Below are 17,145 nucleotides of genomic sequence, written 5' to 3' on the forward strand. Positions count from 1 at the left end.
AGCCGAACAATTAAAAGAAAAAAAAGTCCGTTAAAATATTAATCTCGAGAAGCAAAGTGCCTTCCTTACAGAATCTGGAAGAATGGGGTTCCAAGGACAGAAGATGCCCCAGCCCAAGTTATTAAATTTGACTCTGAGAATGTGATGCAGTTTGTGATAGCTGGAGGTCGCCAAAACGTATGCCTAAACATCATCCCTGCCAGTGGTGTATTTAACTCGCTCTGTTCTGTTACCCCAAACTCATAGCAAAAATTGAAAGAGCATCTTTACCTGGTTTTTCCTTTGGGGGGCTGGTACCAAGACATTTGGGCATCTTGCACCCAATGAGGCTTTTTTAAGCCTCATTTTTTTTCTTGATAGACAGGTTTTTATAATTTTTTTTTTCTTAATCCATTTAATAATGAGTTTGGGGCAGTTTTTTGAGTCCTGTGTTGAGCTGCCTCCTTTTTCAAGCTGCCAAAGCTACTACTAGGCATGATTTTAAAGTCTTAGTTCTAAAAATCATGTCCAAGGTTTACCTTTTGTTAATATTTCCACTGTAATAAGGTAATTTTTACCTAGCTTTCCTTAGAGCCCTGCTGGAACATGCATGTCCATATATGTCTACTGTCTATCCTGTGGAAATTCCTTTAAATTTCAGAAAGAATGATGTAAACAGGATTTTTCACACTTTCTGCAAAACACTGGAAGTCTGTTTACTTGGGTGTATGCACAGATTTTATTCTTACAAAACAGAGGTAGTCTTGCCTATTTATAGCAACCTACATTTTCAAAAAGAATTTAGACCTTGATCCAATTGACCTTTAAATCCACCTGAACTTGTACCTAGCTGTACAGTTTTAGCTAATACACTTGTAAGCGTTCACAGTTTTTGTTTGTCAGGAAGAATATATGTCAGGAAAATGTCTGCAAGTCTTCATGTATATTTTTACATCATTCCCAAAGTGCTTGCTTTAGTAAATACAGCTAAGCAAATAAACTTTGAGGGACTATATTCACACATTGAGAGTATTTTTAGAATTTTTCTCTGCTTTAAATTATCTGCAGCTTAAAAAAAAATGTTTCTTAAAAGCTGGAGCAACATACTTGAAAATGGTAGGCAGCCAAAGGAGAAAAAGGTTTCTGGAAGTAAACTATTTCAAAAATTCCTATTCGCTCACATTCCATTTCAGGATTTTTGTAAAAGCAGATTGATCAACCCTCCTGTCACATTTATGAGGCTGATATATTTTAAAATATTCATTTTCCAGAGGGAGAAACTGAGGTTTAAATAAAACAAAGCAAAGAGACTATAGTAACTGTACAACAGTCAAAAATAACAACTAGATCCTTTGCCTCCCCACTCACCATATAAAAGGTTCTTCTTCTGTGCTCAAGAATGATCAAAGCTTTGGCTAACAGTCAGACAAGGTATATTAGAAGCAATTCATTATGTGAGCATGCTAATCCCAAGGGCATATTTCATCACAGCACAAAGATAATGTTACTTTGCAGCCCCAAACACTGACAGCACATCACCAGAGAAATGTAAGAAATGCTGCTTTGGGAAGAGCAGAAAGCTTGAGAAGTCCATCTCCCCCAGTGAAGTGACACCAGCAGAATCTTTACTAAACATATTTCATGCTGCATCATATGATTACCTGATGTATACTTACAAACCACTGTTGTGTATATGCATTTTTGCTTTTTTGTAGTATGATGAAAAATACTGGTTTATCTGCAGAAGGTTTTAGTTTTCTTTTTCACATGACTTTGAACTTCATAGTGATGAATAGAGAAGGCATATATTTTCACTGCAGTTTAAAGTCATGGCAGGAGTGCTCTTTTTTTTCCCTCAGAAGTCCCAGGAGTTAGATTTTCCTTCCTTTCCTCCTTGGACTGCAGCATTTCACAGAGGTATTCTGAACCCTCACATTTTTACTGAAGCAATCATGATGATAAGCGTTTAGCAGTGGTATCATTTCATACATGTGAATTCAATCTCGAATGCAGTATGAATGAAGAAAGACAAATTTAATTTTAAACATTTTAACAACCTTTCTCTCAGTTACTCATATTTCTTACTTTGTTCACATGATACTAATTCTCTATGCTTCCATATTAACATTTCAAGTGTAAGATGCTAGGATAATCTTTTACTATACTAGTTCTAAGTAGATGAAGCCAGAACTTTTTAATATAAAATCGTGAGATATTTTTCTTGGTTTATTTATTTTCTCCTTTTTTTCTTTTTCATTCCTTTCTGCTTACCTCAGAAGCTCAATTTCTTTTTTCTTTTTTTTTCCCCCAGTTCCCTTTAAGAAAATCTTATTAATATTCACTAAAGAAAAAATAAAAAAATGCCACAGAAACCATATGAAATTCTGCTGCAGAAAATGTCATGCTAGGAACACAGTGAATAATGATGACTTGATGTTTCAAAGCCCATGCCAGATGACTGGTAGGAATGAGGACTGTGAGGAGTCCAGGAAAAGAGAGGCTCCTGTTGCCAAGCAAATTTCCCCTTCAGAATGGAAAGCTGTCACCCTGCCTCTGTTAGGACTTCCCTTCCTTTCTGCCGAAGGATGATGAGCATTCAAACAATGCTTTTTTACTACTTTGGCGGTCCAGTAAACGTAGGACATCTGCATATGTCCTGAAGACTCATATCCCCAGCCCTTCACCCCACTGTTAGAAGAAAGGTGTGAACGATACGCTGGTGTCGGTGGGCAAGGCTGCTCAGAACGAGCTTTTTCTTTTGCTCAATACTTCAGCGTTGTTGCCTTCAGACTCAAACTGCTCTCAGCAACCAAACAGGAAAGTTGAGTCATGCAATGCCTTTTCCTTCTGAGGGGTAGGCAATTGTTTTCTCATACTTCTTTCAAAGCTGGATGATAAATAACCCTCATTTTTTTGCATCAGACCCCGCACCTTCAGGAAGGAGAGCTCTTGGCCTTTTACACTGCAGATATTAAGGGGGGTGATTTCTAAGCTGTATTTTGCAAAGCTAGACCTAGCTGTCATCTGAACAAGAAGGGGTGGATAGACCTGCGGCGCTCTGCCTGTGTCAGATAATGCAAAAGTCCACCAGCCATCCCAGGTGGGGTCTAACAGTTCTATGTGTCTCTTCAGTCTCCCCCCTCCACCCCCGATTAAATCTGTACTGGTATCTTCATTCCTGTTAAATTCCAGCTTACATACTGATCTTTGAAAATCTTCCCCTTGGCCATTAGGGAGAACAAAACTCCTTTGAATGCAGGCTTTCAAAACATCAACTATTTTGTTCTCACAGCTGAAACCTACTCACTGCCATTGTTGGATGTTCAGTGCTAAACTAGGAAGAAAGCTAAAATTATTTTAGAAGCATAACTTTAGACTCAAAATCTTTACAATTTTTGAAAATTTTGGAAGGTAATAAAGTATGTTACTTGAAATCCTCCTGACACCTTTTTATACATCATAATGGTATAAAAAACTATCTGACAGAGGCACCATATTTCCTTCAGTAATAGATGTTTTTATACTTTAAATGAAGCAGTAGCATCAGACGCAAATTTTGAACTTCACTCTCAAACCAGAAACCTTTGCCCCAGTGCTAAACACCCCTGCCTCATGCCAGGACAGATGTGCTGTGCTGTGATGCTGGACTCCTTTCTACCTCTGTACTCAAAACACTCAAAAGAGAGAGGCTTTTCCTCAATCAGTCTTCTTCTGTGGTAAGGGCTCTCCAACAGAAGAAAGTAAGCTTGTTGTCCCCTCTCTCAGTAGCAGCAAAGTGGGGCTGTGCAACAGGATCTGTTGGTTTAGGCTGGGGGAGATTTATAGAAGCACTCAGCTTGGGTCTAAAACACACCAAGAGGAGACCTACATACTCAACATGATCTCAGTTGGGGGACCACTCTGAAGAATAGCTTTAAACGTGCTTTCTGGAAGAGGTCCCAAAGAGATGCATGCTTAGCAAGGTGGGACAGGTGAGGGTGGAGTACAGACCATTGCTCTCACATACAGCAAAGTGTGGCTGGAGTTGGAAATCAAGTCGATGGAAGAGAAAGTTAAACTCTTACTACCACCCCCACTGGAGGATGGGCAGTCTAAAACATGGGCCATTTGGGTTTGGCTGGAGCCTGATAAGGGATGGATGCCCCCATCCTGCAGGGAAGAGCAAGGTCTGAGCTTAGAGTGGAGGTAGGTAAATGACAGCAGAGAAGCTGAGACATAAGCACGGCTTTGATGAAGACTCCCTTGTGTTGTGCCCACCTATGGTCACTGTCCATTGGAGCCAGCTGGGACAGGTTGTGTCCGGCATGGGACAGCCCCTGGTCTCTTCTCACAGCAGCCACCCCTTCAGCCCCCATGCTACCAAAATCTTGCCACCTACACTCAAGAAAATATCATATAGCTTTAATGCTGTAAGCTCTTGTGAACGTCCCCATGCCCATGCTTGCAATCCACTTCAGCATTTTGCTACTGCAGAGAGTCTGTCCTCCAGGGGACTAGGAGCTTGGTGGGGCAAAGACTCTTCTCTTGCTTTGCCCAGTGCCTCACCCAGCAAAGCCTTGACCTATCATTGAGGTCTGTGGCTGTTATTGCAGTAAAAATCAATAATGCACTTGTTTTACTGAAGCACACCTGTGCATCTTAAGCCTTTGCCTTTTCTACTTCCCACACAAACAGCACTTCCTGGGGTTTTTGGTGATGATGATTATTCTTTTTTCCCAAGCATCCTCTTGGACATGATGGAATAATTCAGCTCAAGTACTGCCTCTCCTCCCAAAATTTGTATATACATTCATCTTTGCTACGAAATCTAATCTTTTTCCCAGACTTGATTCAGAAGTAGGAAAAGTAATCCTGCAAGAAGCCTGGATTGCTGAAATTGCTGCTGGTGTTCAAAATTCATTATATAAGGAATTCCAAACTCAAAAGAGCTGCAAACAACAACAAAACTTCTTAAAACTTAATTTCAAATATACTTTTTCCTTGTCTTTTTTTTTTAAACTTCATTAATAGTGAAATCAGTGCAAGCTTATCACTTCATTGGTTTCTTTGCTTTTTATACTTGTTATCTGTAATTTCTGGAAGTTAATTTCCTCTCTCTGTCCTTCTGTATGATGATAGACAAGCAAATTTACCATCCTTTCAAGCTTTTTTCTTTTTCACATGTACAAACAACTTCTTTGTATATAAGAAGGATGGGGTGGGCATTCTCAGTAAACAATTACAAAATCACACGTGCAGTTTGGAGTTCTTTTTTGGTTTATTTTGCTTTGAATTTTTTACATTTCTAAGTGCTAAAACTCAATCCAGATTTACATACTCAGAAACCTTCTGTGGCCATCCCTGTACAGTTTAAACAGTAGAGCCTGTCAAGGACCACAATTATCAGTAAATGTGTTTCCAGTCCTATATATGTTCTGCAAGAGCCATGCATCCCAGTAGCCCAAAAAGCACTTGGTAAGAAAGTATTTCCGTATAGAGGAGGCCGATGCATTTCTCTCTCCTTGCCTTATGAGAATGTCTACTTACTGCCTTGCTATGTTGCCCACTAACAACTGATTTGTGTTACCTTTATCAAGATTTGACGTGTCTTGACTCAATGTGCCATCCTATCAACTTCTGTTACAGCAGAACATTTTAACACGATGTAGTCAAAATGGGAGCTTGAGCAACAAAGCTCATCACAAATCTGATCGGCATCACTTGAAGCTGAAGAGATAGTAGGATTTAGTAGACAATGGAATTGCTGAAAGTCTACACACACAGCCCCCCTGTTCTGAGCTATTTTGGGCTCAGTGCTCTGTTATTTCATATGTGCACATGGTGGCCTGAGATGGAAATGAATAGCATTTGCTTGTCTTGTCTTTCTTGCTTGATGACTCGAAATGAGTTTTAAGGGCATTGACTTTCATGCTTCAGTAAACAGTTATTCTTTATTCCTAATGGAGTACTGAATGCCCCCAGGATCAGTATCTCTTCCCCACCCACCCACTCCCAAATGCCTTTAACTTTGGAGGATAAGAGCTTAACCAGATTTTGTTCAGCACTAGAAAAATTTCCATCGAGTGGTAATAAATAAAATATATGGATATCTGTTGAGGAACAACACCCCTTTCTGCAGGTATATTCCATTGTTTATCTAATTCAAATACAAATGAATTTTTAATACCAAAAGCTAGATCTTTCATTAATTGATGATACCTGATCATGCTGTAGTAACTAAATACAGTAGTATAGGGGAGAATGAAGTAGCTGATTTGGAATGGAGCTATCATGGTATGCTATTGATGTTCTCTAAAGGCAAAAAAATGGTTTGTCAATATGATACAAAACACTGCTACTACCAGACTAAGAAAGAAAAGATCCTGGGTAGCATGTGAGAAACAAATATTGATAACTGTAGCTATTATCCCATTGAACCAAGGAGGTCGTGTCTGTGATGCAATGTGTAGGATTGAAATGTTTAGATACATATATACTTTCTCTCACTGTGTTGCTGTTGAGTGATAGTTAAAAAGACAAAGCAAAACCACCCGCTCATCTCTTCCCACATTACTACTGGTACTTGAGCTTTCTGATCTTTGTCTCAGTTGCACAGTTGACTGGAGATGGTTTCTTCCTCTTGTCATCTTGTTTTGTTTTTTACCAGCTCAAAACCAGAGCACTTTGAAAGAGAAAAGCCAAAATAGCCAAGATGCCTACTAGATTCTGAAAAATTGAAAACTGAAAACCCCTTGATCTCAATTGTATTTCTGGCAAATTATTTCCGCAGTCCTGCATAACTAGTAATTTAAGGCTCATTTTTGTTAAACTGTAGCTATCTTGGTTCAGCTGTGTTTACTGTCATCTGCACAAGGGCTGGCTATTTTACTGCAGTGAAAACAATGAATAAAGGAAGCTCATCAGAGCAATTTAAGCTGCCTGAAAATTTGACTCCTTAGGTTCAATCGTTTGATACTAAAAAGTTTTATTTAGTTAAGTTCTTCAGGCAGCCCAAGGATTTGACTGTTGGGATGCGTAGAATGTGATTTAAGCTAGCAATTGCCATCGTCCCATTAAAGAAAAGTAAGTGATGTGCAGTGCTGCTTCAAGTTGCCCCTTAAAACACACATGCACCCCTCTTTTCACTGATTTAGGTGATTTTTTGTCAATAACAAAAGGATGGTGATCTACTCGAACATATTCCTTTCTCTGTTTCTTCTTACTGAAGAGTTAGACTGGGCAAATGCTGGGAATAGACATCTCCAGAGCCAAAGGAGCAACATAAATCTTCTTGAGAAGGCTACCTGAGAATCAAAGCCACAAACCTGGAATCTATTAAACCAAACCAAAAACTTTCATTTTTTCAGTCCTTTATTCATCAGATTTATCACCATTTTAGACCACAGGAGAGAACAAAAAAAATTTGTTTTCTCCCTAACAGAACGCTGCTGTAACCTTTGCTGACTGGTTGCTTTTATTTGAGCATCTTTTCGTATGTTCAGAATACCTTCAAGCAGGGTTATACTTTCAGGTACACATCAACCTCTTATTGGCTAATACTCACAGTAGACAGCTAGAACTAATGTGATACTAGGCTAAGCACCAGTATGCCAACCAGTCCCGTGCAGGCAGTTCTTGAGTCTGCTGGCTGGGCAGCTGACAATCTGATGGGAAACTGCTGGCCTCTGCTATTTATACAGGATCATTCTTATTCTTGCTCAGTTGCCTTCTGACTTTACAATGTTTTATCTTGAGGTCTGACTCTTTTCCATGTTGCTATTATCTCTCTTAAGTCATTATTACTGTCTCAATTTCACTTTGGTCTTTATTTTCTCTTCTCTTATCTTGCACGGTATGCTCTTCTACAGCTCAACAAAAAATTCTTTTTGCAAAGCTAGCCAAGGTCATACAGCCAGGGCTTCACAGAAGGGGGCTAATGGTCAGGGATAGGTGAGCCCCTGTACTGTGGATCATGCAAGCCATTTGTTCTGCAACTTTATAGGTGTTTTGAAGCCCAGTAATTAATAATATTTACTAGATAATCAGTTTTAACCCTGCTTCTAGTGGCTTACTAAGAGTGTGTCACACTTTGAATCCTTTTGCTGAAATGCTGAAACTCCCTGCTCATGCCAAGACAGTTTATGGCAAGGATTACATCAGGAAGAAATGCCAGAGAGGAACAGAAAATACCTGAAGGAAGAGCCTGTGCTATCAAAGTGCACAAAGACAAAACATCAGCACATGTAAGGAATTAATACTACCAAATGAGACACAGAAATGAGAACTAGGAAATCAGATTAATGAACGTGTTAAATACTTTCTCTTTTGTATACAGAATTGTAGTAGACCTCCATATTTCTGATATGGATATGGATTTTTTAATACCAATTTGTATCTTTGCTAGCAGAAGTACTTAAAATGTGCAAGAGCAGTTAGTCCTTGAACAATGTTCTTACTGACTCACTCCCTGGTAGTTCCACCAGACTCGTCTGTCTTGGCAAGCTTCAAGCAAGACATCTGCTGTATCTTCTCTTTCTGCAATTCACTTTAACTGTCTTTTCTGCTAGTATTTACTCTTGTTTGTCCCTTCTTTTACGATGGCATTACAAATATCACAAATAAGTGAGAAGGGGCTTTGAAACCATCTTGCATGGCCTGCTAGGCCTCATGGATTTGATGCCACTATGCTTATTGGCCTATAATCTACTTGTTTGTGCTGTTGCACCTTGCTTTTGGCTTCCTTTATTTGATTCTCTCGGTTGTTCACATATCTTGCTTATCTAGACGCCACTGCACTGAAGTGGGTGATGGCTCCATCACAGCCAAAGACCTCCTTGTCTAAATATGACACTGCTGCACAGTCGCCTTCAGCTTCATCGCTGTTGATTTTCCAAATCTGGAGCTACAAAATGCACACAGTAGCTCACTACAGGTTAGACTGTCTTGCCTTTGCTCTGTGCAGCTTTTTCATAGCTGGGCTTGGTCTTGCTTGCCAGCGCATAGTGGGCTCGCACACTAAGCCCTTTTGCTATGGAATAATGTTTCATCCCCAAAGGTGCGGACAGAATGATACAATATTCAGCAGTAATTATATAAATAAACTGAGGTTGTGCTTTCTTTAGATTAGTTGCCAAGGTATCTGACACTTCCTCTAGTATTGTCAAGGAATATCTGATACTCCGTGTCATAACCTAGACATCAGTAGGGAATAATGAATAGCATGATCTCATATATATAAAGGATTGAGTGCCTTTGGAAAATTTAGTGCACAGCTCTGACTTTCTGCAAAATACCACTAGGTGTCCTCTCATAGTAACTTTATTCCTGTAATACCTATCTAATTGTGTTCAGGGATGGGAAAATCCAATAAAATGAAAAAGCCTTGTAAATGTGTACCCAGAACTGATTTTTGGCTTGACTGCTGTAATTTTTTTGAAGCTTAGTTTCATTTCTGAAGCACAGGAAATAGTGGGGTGTTCTGGATAAAGATCAAAATAGTTTGGGAAATAATAAAAAATACGCTATAGCAGAAAACTGCTAACGTGTCTGTCACCTGGAGATTTACAGATTTACAGATCAGCCAATGAGGAAATAACCAACTCCACCTTTGGACTCCTATTAAAAAGCTGAAAGATTACAGTACAAATATTGTAAGGTTTATGATTAAAAAAGCAGGATTAAGGCTCCTGTGACAAGGACCCTATTTCTGGCTGGCATCAATCACTTAATGAGAAGTGGCTTGACATTTTGTGATGTAAGGCACTTCAGACATGCACAAGGCATTATTTGTTTAGGCATAATTTGACCTGAAAGCATGAGGTATTTCATTAATTCTTTGCAGCTCTATGACATTTTGCTGCTGGTTATTCAGTATTCAGTGCTGACACTGAATTGGTGAAAAACAGCAGTTAATTCCAAATTATAGAATCATAGAACCATTTTGGTTGGAAAAGACCCCTAAGATCATCGAGTCCAACCGTTAACCTAGCGCTGCCAAGTCCACCACTAAACCATGTCCCTAAGCACCACATCCACACATCTTTTAAATACCTCCAGGGATGGTGACTCAACCACTTCCCTGGACAGCCTGTTCCAATGCTTGACAACCCTTTTGGTGAAGAAATTTTTCGTAATATCCAATCTAAACCTCCCCTGGTGCAACTGAAGGCCATTTCCTCTTGTCCTATCACTTGTTACATGGGAAAAGAGGCTGACCCCCACCTCGCTACAACCTCCTTTCAAGTCCTCAGCCTCCTTTTCTCCAGACTAAACCACTCCAGTTCCCTCAGCTGCTTCTCATAAGGCTTGTGCTCTAGACCCTTCACCAGCTTCGTTGCCCTTCTCTGGACATGCTCCAGCACCTCAAGGTCCTTCCTGTAGTGAGGGGCCCAAAACTGAACACAGGACTCGAGGTGCGGCCTCACCAGTGCTGAGTACAGGGGGTGATCTAAGTGCTGGGTCCTGCACTTGGGTCACAACAACCCCACACAGCGCTACAGACTTGGGGAAGAGTGGCTGGAAAGCTGCCTGGCGGAAAATGACCTGGGGGTGTTGGTCAACAGCCGGTGGAATATGAGCCGGCAGTGTGCCCAGGTGGCCAAGAAGGCCAACGGCATCCTGGCCTGTATCAGAAATAGTGTGGCCAGCAGAAATGCATCATGGTATGTTAGTCCAACCTTCTCAAACTTCTGATTTCCTTGAAAACTTTTAGCCTTTAAATTGTACACTGCAGTTCTTGTGCTAGTAGGATTCTTTTTAAAAATCAACATTTGTCTTTTTTTTTTTATTTGCACTCAACAACTTGCCGTCTTCTCTATCTCCTCAGGTATTATGACCACACGAGGAAGTTGTAAGTGGGCTAGATTACAGTTATTTAAGAAATCAACCTGTCCAAAGTCTCTCGGCAGCTTTCCAATACATAGCTCTGATTTTCCTTCATCATAAACGCCAGGTCTGAATTAAATTCAATCAGGCTGACAGGTGACAAGATCTGTTAATATCATCTTCTTACTTTGAAACATTAATTGTAGGCTTAATTTTTAAGTTTCTTCTCAGAGTCCCTGATCTTCATCTGTACCTTGGGTGAAGGCTAATAATTTATCAGAAAAAAAGTGAAACTGCAAAATGTGGATTCCTTCTATTAAGACAATAAAAGCAACATTACCTAAATTAATTAATTCCCTCCTCCTAAGGAATTAATAAAAAAAAAGCTAAATATATATCAGTAGCAAAATTATTTTTTTAAAACTTGTTTGTACGATGTGGCAATTAATCTTCTCTTTGGAGTTTGACTCATTTATTACTTTTCAAATGTCTGTTACTCCATTAATCAGATTTTTAGGTTTTGTTTAAAAGATTATTCAAAACCTACATCTTCCATTACATTTCAGTTTGCTTCACTTGGTGTATATTATAGAACATACTTGCTAAGTCAGAAATATCAGAACTGTGTACTGGAAGCCACAGAGATAACAGGTTTAACATTGGGTTGCTAAATAAGCATTACGTAAAAGAAATTTCAACCCAGTCCCTCAGATCAATGAAGCTGGGCAGCTATAAGTAGGAGTCAGTGGCTGGTTAAAATTATTTTTAATAAAGACATGATTTTCTGGCATCATCGCACAGGGCTTAGAATAAACTTAATAGTTATTGGATTTGATTTTTTGATTTTTTTTATTCCCATAGGCCTCCACCCACAGTTAGGTTTTTCATGACAGCTAAACTATCTGTGTGCTGCTCTGCAGTCTGTTTTATACATGTGCTCTTGCAGCAGGTGATCCTGCTAGCTGTAGTTTAGAATCTTCATCTGAATAAGCAGTATATTATCAAAATGCAAGAGAAAGATAAGTGTGGAATTATATATTACCTAAAATCAGCTCCTCTCAGAAGTTCCTTTCCTGTATTGCACTGGTAACAGGGCAACTTCAACCTCGAAGCAACATAAATATCATAGGTCAAGCTGCAACTTTTTAAAGCTACATGTAGAAATTTTGTGGGGAAAAACCAAGGTTAATTAATTTTGTTTGCTTTCTGGTATATTTCTTTTCCCCTCTGGATGCTTAATGGAAAATGATTGCTTTGCTCGGAGTACCTCACAAAGATTGAATCGCTCTCATTGGCAAGAATACAGAGAAACACTGATGTCTGGGAAGGAGCCAAAGAAAGCTTATCTTTTAATAAAATGAAAACAAAACAACAAAAAAATTGATACTCAAGAATGAGTTTTGAGAACCTGTAGCATGAGTTTCCCAGTGTATCAAAGCACTTGCAGTCCTCTTCAGAGGAAACTGCAGATGGTTTGGCTCTGTGCTATTCTCATGCTGTTGATCCTTGTCCACCTTATCCTAGAAAAGCATGTAACACTTGTTTTCTATACACTCCCACAAGACTTTGGACAGATTATTATCGCTTCTCGAGCTGATCAGCATCTGGATAGTGCATGTGGAACAACCCTATCTGAGACCTTGACATACTCTCTTGGGGTTCTTCAGTCAGAAATACAACCTCGAAATAAGGCAGTGCTACTACAGCTGCTGTAGTTTTCTAAGCAAGCAATAAACTTTGTGATTTATATCAATCATGACCAGAAAATTGAGTTTGAAATAAATATTTGAGGCATGGCCTTTTAAGCATGTGGTTTAAAAGATTCTCCGCAGCCAGCTGGGAAAGCTCAATTGTGAACCTAACGAGCCCACGCTGAACGGTGTGTAGATGAGGGACTGCACGTGCGCGTTGTGCTTAGCATCTCCTGCAGGAGATGGTCTTGCTTCAGTAACTGCATGACTGTGACAGCAGCACCAGTCTCTGTAAATTGGTTTTTTATACTGCGAACATCTTGCCGGCTGCCTTTCTTCCTTTTTTCTATATTATACCACTAAAAGGGAATCGGCAGAGCTGTTATTGATTAGCATCGGTTAAGGTTTTGGCCTAAAAAGGGAACGGACCCCCCGCCACACGTGGCTGGACCTGCCTCTACCTCTGAGTTATTCTCCATGTTCTGTTTTACTCAAGAGACTTCGAACAAATCTCATTTTGACGTGAGAGAGGAAGGTGGCACTAAAACTTACCTTGACGGAAGCACAAGGTAAAGACAGACACAGAATTCTCATAAAAGGTGTTTTTGAAACAGTACGCATTGCTTAAGTCTGATACTGTTAAATGAGCCCTTTTAACTAAAAGGGAGGCCACAAAATTAAGCATCAAATGCCCTCAGGAAACTAATTTCTTAAAAATGCTATGAATCATGCCTTGTGAATGCCAACATATTCATTACTCTGATAAAGCTTACTTTCTCAATCAAGTATAAAACCAGATATGTTATCACAAAGTCTTTTTTTCCATTTGCTTGGAGAAAGAGTGAAGGGTGTTTCACACAGGCTGTGCAATTTGAGAGTTGTGTGGCCTCTTTCTTGCCCAGAGGGCTGTGCCATGAACATGGTGAGGAGCTAGAGCTGTATGAGCTGTGTGTATTTAATGAATGGAAGGAGTTTTGCAACATGATCTAATCTTCACCTACCTGAATTTTCTCATCTTTCTTGAGGTGTTCTTTGACTAGATCTTGATCCTGATGAAGAAAGCCTTTGCTAACAGTGTGCCCCAGGAGAATGAAGAGATGTTTCATTTTGGGCTGCTGGATATGATGTGAACCCCAGATTTCCCTATCTACTAACTAGCAGGCAGTGAACCTCTCTATAAGATAGTTGTTAAACCTGCAAAGCATGCAACATTTTAAGCTCTTTCCTGCCATGAGTAGTATATGCTTAGGTGGCAACAGGATCTAATGCAAGACAGCATCATTTTACCTGTAAGCGTAATCTCAAGTGGGGAAACTAGAACATATCTTTGCCCAGATAAAGCAAACCATTTTTCTGTCTGTGTGTCAAAAGCCAAAGTGATTTTCCTCATGTCTGTGGTAAACCAGGGATGCTAGTCAGCACTGCAGCTGAAGCCAGGAGTTAGAGAAGTCTTTGCCTGAACTGAGGACCTGCCTTCATACCCTCATGTAGCTGAACTTGGGAAGAAGCAGTTTGCATTTCTCGCCTTGATGATGCTCTTGTTAAAGTTGAGGCCTCCTCTGGTCTCAGATAGGGGAAGCAGGACGAAGTCAGCTGTAACAAATGGGATCCACATAGATATTAATGAGTAGGAATGTAAATGTTAATACTTCCTCGGCTGGGGTAAAGGGAATCAGATCTTCCTGACAAACTAAAGATGAATTTCTGCTGGTTTTGAGGTCCATGTCCGTAACACCTAATTCAGTCTGTGAAGTACTCATATCTGACGGTATACACACTTTCCAGAATAATCCAACTAGATTTCCTCAAGCTTTATATAAAATAAAAGTATTTTTCTCTTTTGAAATAAGGCATGAAAAAGGCAAGCTTAAAAGAAGTTGTTGAAGAAGGTTGAGTGCAACTAAAAAGCGGAGATAAAATAAATTTCAGCAGACAAATTTAGCAATTTCTATTAGAAGAATAAACCGTAATATTAAAATGGCTGCAAACCTTTACCCTTAGATGCCCTTAGATTTCTGATGTGTTGGTAGCCCTAAGGATCTGGATTTTTTTTCCTCAGTTTATAGATCTTCTGGGCTCTTGTACTGTTTCTCCAGACTAAGTTGCTTTGCTCATATTTAAAACAAACAAACAAACTGAAACAAACAAACAAACAACTCCCCATATCTGTGCTTATTATTTCCCTCAGTAACCCATGAGGCATAGAGTTAGGGCACGTTGTCAAAGGAAGGGAGGGAAGTGCTGTTCCGATTCTTCCAATACTAGCCTCACGGACCTGCATGACGCAACTTCCCTTAGGCAGCCTTGCATCAAATCACTTAATAGTAGTTTGATGTAAAATTTAACTTTCCTACTTTTACATCTTTCTTATGCTGCATTAGATAGAAGTTCAGGTGTATGCAATCTCTAGCAAGGTCGGTTTCAAACGCACACCTCATTCTTGTGACACGCACTGAAGTCCCAGGCTTGCAACAGCTCTTTGTCCAGCTCAGTCACTGCAATTAATGACAAAATTAAGAGGGTTACTCAAGAAAGAACAATGAAGGCTGATCTCTCTCCTTTTTCCCTGAGGGCAGAGTACCCTGGAGAGTATACATTTTTTACTCCTATTAAACATTTGTGGTGTACTACTTCAACTAGCTAAAGGGCAATTTTTTCAGCCAAGCCTCTAGATTTCCCCCAGCCCTTGACACATTTGAGAGCTGCATTACTCCCTTCAGTTCATCGGTTCAAAGGGTAGCCTTCTCAGGTTGGCACTGTTTTAATGATTCTTTCTTGTTTCATCATCTCCTTAATCAAATTATCCCCTCAACTTTTTCCTAGAGATTTCTGGGAAGCTGTCATGAACTGTCTCTGACACACTACCTGTTTAATGTCCTAACTGGCTCTTAGTTGGAAACTGTTCTTCAAGCCTGCCTGCTTTTTCAAAACTTCACAAAGGAACTTCTGTAGGTTTGTAGGTTTGAATGTACTTTGTCTCCCATGCAATGTCTCTTGAAAGAGTTTATGCAAGAACTGATGCTTATCAAGCTCTCTATTCAATGTCGTGAAAGATAATGCTAGCAATAGTTCTCCCTCATTCTGTGCTTCCCAGAAACTCTCCTCCTGGTTATTTTTCAGACTGCGAGAGATCGTGGTCTTTGAACAAAGCCACCCCTGACTGTCTATTCTATTCATTCACAGCTTTGCCTACTTGTTCCCCATTTTGGTGCCAAGCAGTCGCTCACCTTCAGCTGGCAGTTCAGGTATGGCTTTTTCAGTTCAGACAGAGGCCTGGCCAGTCTGTCCAGGCAGATATTTATGTTAAAGAATATGCCTGAGATGAAGGCAACCAAAAGTCTGTTTACTCAGAATTACCCCAGCAACCATCAGTCACTCTCTGCAAATAGCTGGGACTTCCTTGGGTAAGAACCATTTCCTGTGATTTCTTTCCTTGCAAGTTTCCTCCTGCTACAGTTCCAATTAGTGAATTCAAAACTCCTTTGCTAGAATCGTAGAATCATTTAGGTTGGAAAAGACCCTTAAGATCATCGAGTCCAGCCATAAAGGAAGTTGTAGGCTGTTTTTCCTTGTAAAGGAAAAAATGAAATGGAAGCCAGGGCTTCTACTCTTCTGTCGAGTGCTCCAATCCATTGCGATAGCGACGTTAGCGATATGCGATATGCTAGTTATTTGTGAAGGCAGCAGCCTTTCTTCCATCTACACGAATGATGAAGTCAATGTACTCTACATGCCACTCCTTCGTGTGGGATGAATTCCCTGAACGGCTCTATCTGACCCCACACATATAAACCCCTCCTTTGAATCTGTAGCTGTAGTGTGGAGAGCAGGTGCCGTGGATCTTGTGTCCTGGGCAATTTGGACTTTTATGGTCCGCATTGGTCTTAGAGCCCTATGCCCAGGTGTCACGTTAATGTAGTGTAAGGACACTGGCCAGAATGAGGTGAAAATGTGAAGGCTTTGGGGACTCCACCTAGTCGCAGGCTTTAACTACTAGCGCCCAGGTGTGCAAACAGAGATGCCGAGGGAGCTCTGGTGTGGAAACGGCAGGCACCTGTAGCCTTTAAGCTTGTCAAGAAAGGAGCTAGAGGCTGGAGAACTGCAACTATGGGTGTAGTACTTAATGCCTTTGTGTGTGGAGTTCTGCTGACAGCTCTGATACCGAATCAATCATCAGTGGGCACCTTACCCAACCTCTCTGGGGCTGGCTTTTTTTCAGTACTAATAAATTGAAGACAGTCATTAGATAAACACAACCTTGTAAAACTAATTAATGCTTGTACATACAATAAGTGTAATAAGAGGCTATAAAAGCGCCACATCTTGCCGATCCTCATGTTGGGTTGAAAACATCTTTCAAAGGGTGTAATCTTCCATAGCCGAAGCGAGAAAATTAGTATTGGTGGCAAAGGTAGGTATTCGTGGCTGAGCAGGTACGCTGCACGTCTCGGGTTTTTTTTCCTACTGCTGTAAGACAAATCACGTAATTAATATGCCCATTTTGTAACTCCGTTTCTGCGCGCACCGTTCTTCCCCCTCGTTTAGAAACGCAGAGGTAAATTCTGCTTTAAGGTGAAGGGAGAAGGAGGCGTAATAACCTTGGAGGACACTCGGGGGACCACTCGCCCTACCCCTTCGTCATGCATTTAGAAGGATTTCGGCTCCCCCCCCC

The sequence above is a fragment of the Haliaeetus leucocephalus genome, unplaced genomic scaffold (genome assembly GCF_000737465.1).
Source record: "Haliaeetus leucocephalus isolate CR32 unplaced genomic scaffold, Haliaeetus_leucocephalus-4.0 Scaffold473, whole genome shotgun sequence".
In the NCBI taxonomy this organism is placed as follows: domain Eukaryota; kingdom Metazoa; phylum Chordata; class Aves; order Accipitriformes; family Accipitridae; genus Haliaeetus; species Haliaeetus leucocephalus.